The 3723-nt window shown below is 44.6% G+C and overlaps 1 pseudogene; it reads right to left on the minus strand.

Moving 5' to 3' along the window:
• Positions 1-430: 430 nt before the first annotated feature.
• LOC147005121 (ubiquitin-conjugating enzyme E2 D3 pseudogene) lies at positions 431-1816 on the minus strand (annotated as a pseudogene).
• Between the last annotated feature and the right edge of the window lie 1907 nt (positions 1817-3723).

A 3723-nucleotide genomic window follows, 5' to 3' on the forward strand; every position in this document is an offset into this window, starting at 1 on the left:
CAAGCACGGATGCTGCGAGAACAGTGCTGCTTCCTTTGATGTGACAGCTGAGCATCCATCTCCCTCCCACCTCAGATGGCTTCTTCAGTATGGTAGAGCAGTGAGGATTGGTTTGGTTTAATAACCAAGTTAGAGTGAAGACATTGGCCACATAATACACATGCTCTAGGTTTTAAGAAAAAATCTGAATCTTGGGCAACTGTTCTCGTGTAACTACTTTACCTTTCTAAAAGCAGTTCTTGTCCAAAGCTAGAAGAACTTAAGTCTTCTCAGATGAGCATGTGAATGAATGGAGGGAGGTAAACAAAAAAACAAAATTAAAAAAGATGAGATCTGATAGGAGAGCAGGTGGATAAGAAAATAACAAAGGGAACAGTAATTTAAAGTTTATTCCAGCTATAATGCAGGTTATTCTGACTGTAAGGTAGCATCATGCGGCATACTTCTGAGACCATTCCTGAGATATTCTGTTGTATTCATCTCTGTCTGTTTTATAGATCCGAGCAATCTCTGGCACTGGGGGGAGGGAGGGAGTCATCTGAGTTTAGATCACATAGCAGTGAACAAATGGATAAAAGAACTTTAGAAACAGTTAAAGCAGGAGACCAGTGTGATCTTAGAATATCAAGACAAATGCTGCCATTACGGTTAATATTTGGATGATAAATTCTTGTTGTAAATGCAACCCATTTAGGTGGTTTGAAGGGTGAGTCTGTAGGAAAAGGGATTGTCAAAAAAGAATACACTACCTTGATATGGGCTGTCATTAGGTTCCATAATTGTGACTTGCCAATGAAACGTGTCATCTCCAACTGGACCTGCATTGTGTTGGAGAGCCACGGACCAAATCACTAAGCTCCTTTTTTTTTAATTTTTATTTTTTTTATTGGATAATTTCTTTTTTTTCTTCAATTTTTTTTTTTTTTTTTTTGGTTTTTTGAGACAGGGTTTCTCTGTGTAGCCCTGGCTATCCTGGCACTCACTTTGTAGACCAGGCTGGCCTCGAACTCAGAAATCCGCCTGCCTCTGCCTCCCGAGTGCTGGGATTAAAGGCGTGCGCCACCACGTCCGGCTTTCTTCAATTTTTTATTAGATTTTTCTTCATTTACATTTCAAATGCTATCCCGAAATGGATATTTTCTTTATTTACATTTCAAATGTTATCCCCTTTCCCGGTTTCCCCTCCGAAAAAAACCCTCCACCTATCCCCTCCCCCCTCCCCCTGCTCACCAACCCACCCACTCCTGCTTCCTGGCCCTAGCATTTCTCCACACTGGGGCATAGAGACTTCATAGGACAAAGGGCCTCTTCTCCCATTGATGTCCAACTAGGCCATCCTCTGCTGCATATGCAGCTGGAGCCATGAGTCCCACCATATGTGCTCTTTGGTTGGTGGTTTAGTCCCAGGGAGCTCTGGAGGCTAGTTCATATTGTTGTTCCTCCTATGGGGCTGCAAACCCCTTCAGCTTCCTTTCTCTAATTCCTTCCTTGGGGATCCTATGCTCAGTCCAATGGATGGCTGTGAGCATCCACCTCTGTATTTGTGAGGCACTGGCAGAGCCTCTCAGGAGAGAGCTATATCAGGCTCCTGTCAGCAAGCACTTGTTGGCATTCACAAAAGTGTCTGGGTCTGGTGACTGTGTATGGGATGGATCCCCAGTTGAGTCAGTCTCTAAATGATCATTTCTTCAGTCTCCACACCTTGTCTCTGTATCTCCTTCCACGGGTGTTTTGCACCCCCCCTATGATGGATAGCCATCTTAGAAGGGGGGGGGGACAAAACACTAAGTTCCTTATTAATCCATTTCAGCGCCATGGTCTGTGCTCCTCACTATCCCGATGCGTACTCATAGGTCCGGTCAAAACTCTTGATTATCCTGGCGGCGAGGAAGGATTGTCTCTTCTTACACCGGCTCTGCCAGACACAGGCTTGCGCAGGGCACAGCCACAAGTTGTCCGCTCCAACAGAACAACTGCCAGCTGCCACGCTCACCCCGCCCCCTCCTATTTGCCATCTCCTCCATTGCTCCTCCTGGTGAGCTGATGGTTGAAGGGGAGCAGTTTGCCTCCCTCATCCAGGCCGAGTGGATGTGCCACCCTCTTACCATCTCCCTGTAGGAACAGCATTTTCTTTGTAATCCTATCAAGGTCGGACCAGGAGGCCTGGGGACAGAGGCAGGTCATGGGCTGAGGCGGGACTGGTCAGGTCTTAATTAGATTTTAGAATGAAGATTGTTCCAGCTTCCTCAGTTAAAAAAATAGAAGCGAATCTATATTTGTATCTTGTTTAACAGACACCCTCAACATTAATTGGAGTCACAAGGGATTTTTTAGTTCTGTACTTCAAAATCTGGAACAGAGACCAGATTGCTGTTCTCTCTCTGTCTCTCTTGTCTCTCTTGTCTGTCTGTCTGTCTGTCTGCCTCTCTCTCTCTCTCTCTCTCTCTCTCTCTCTCTCCCTCCCTCCCTCCCTCCCTCCCTTCCCCCCCTCTCACACACAGACAGACAGACAGACACACACCCCTCTCATGGCTCCTCTGAAATTCCTAGACAAACGCAGGTAAAAGTTAGTGTCATTGTTCTGAGTCCCAAACATGCAGGAAAGGGCAGACTAGGAAAATGGGTACATCATTTGTGCTTCACTCCTGTGGAAGAATTCTTCTCTACAGGGAGTTCTGGTCTCTGCTCTTAAAGCCTTCAGCTGATTGGGTGATGCCCACACACAGTATGGAAAGCAATCTGCTTTAAAGTGTCCTGATTTTAAATGTTAATCATATGTAAGAATTACTGTCAAAGAAATGTTCTAGGCTAACATATGACCAAACAACTGGGTTCCATAGCCTAGCCAAGTCTACATAAGATTAACCACTACAGTTCTTCCTCTTGTTTAGGTTTATTTCTATTATTTTTAAAATTGTGTGTTTGTATAATTGTGTATGTATGTAATTGTGTGTAAGAATATGAGCACAGGTGCCAGCAGAAGCCAGAGGTGACTGGATCGCCCTGGAGCTAGAATTACAGGCTATCATGAACCATCTGACATAGATGCTGGGAACTGAACTCAGATCCTCTGAAATGCAGTATGTGCTGTTACCTGGTGAACCATCTCCCTACGCCCTCCTCCTTCTCTTCTCTTCTTCCTCCTCCTTCTCCTTTTTCTTCATTTGTAAAGACTTTCATAATTTTAGTTCTTAGATTTAGGTTTTTACTATATCTCAAATTCAATTTTTTTGTTTGTTTTTTTTTTTGAGACAGGGTTTCTCTGTATAGCCCTGGCTGTCCTGGAACTCACTTTGTAGACCAGGCTGGCCTCGAACTCAGAAATCTGCCTGCCTCTGCCTCCCAAGTGCTGGGACTAAAGTCATGCACCACCACTGCCCTGCTCAAATTCATTTTTATTTTTTATTTTTATTTTTTATTTTATTTTATTAGACATTTTCTTTATTTACATATCAAATGCTATCCCAAAAGTTTCCTATACCCTCCTGCGCACTTCTCCCCTACCCACCCACTCCCACTTCTTGGCCCTGGCATTCCCCTGTACTGGGGCATATAAAGTTTGCAAGACCTAGGGGCCTCTCTTCCCAATGATGGCCGACTAGGCCATCCTCTGCTACATATGCAGCTAGAGACAAGAGCTCAGGGGTACTGGTTAGTTCATAATGTTGTTCCACCTATAGCATTGCAGACCCCTTTAGCTCCTTGGGAACTTTCTCTAGCTCC

The sequence above is a fragment of the Mus caroli genome, unplaced genomic scaffold (genome assembly GCF_978045245.1).
Source record: "Mus caroli unplaced genomic scaffold, Mus_caroli_1 scaffold_4, whole genome shotgun sequence".
NCBI lineage: Eukaryota > Metazoa > Chordata > Mammalia > Rodentia > Muridae > Mus > Mus caroli.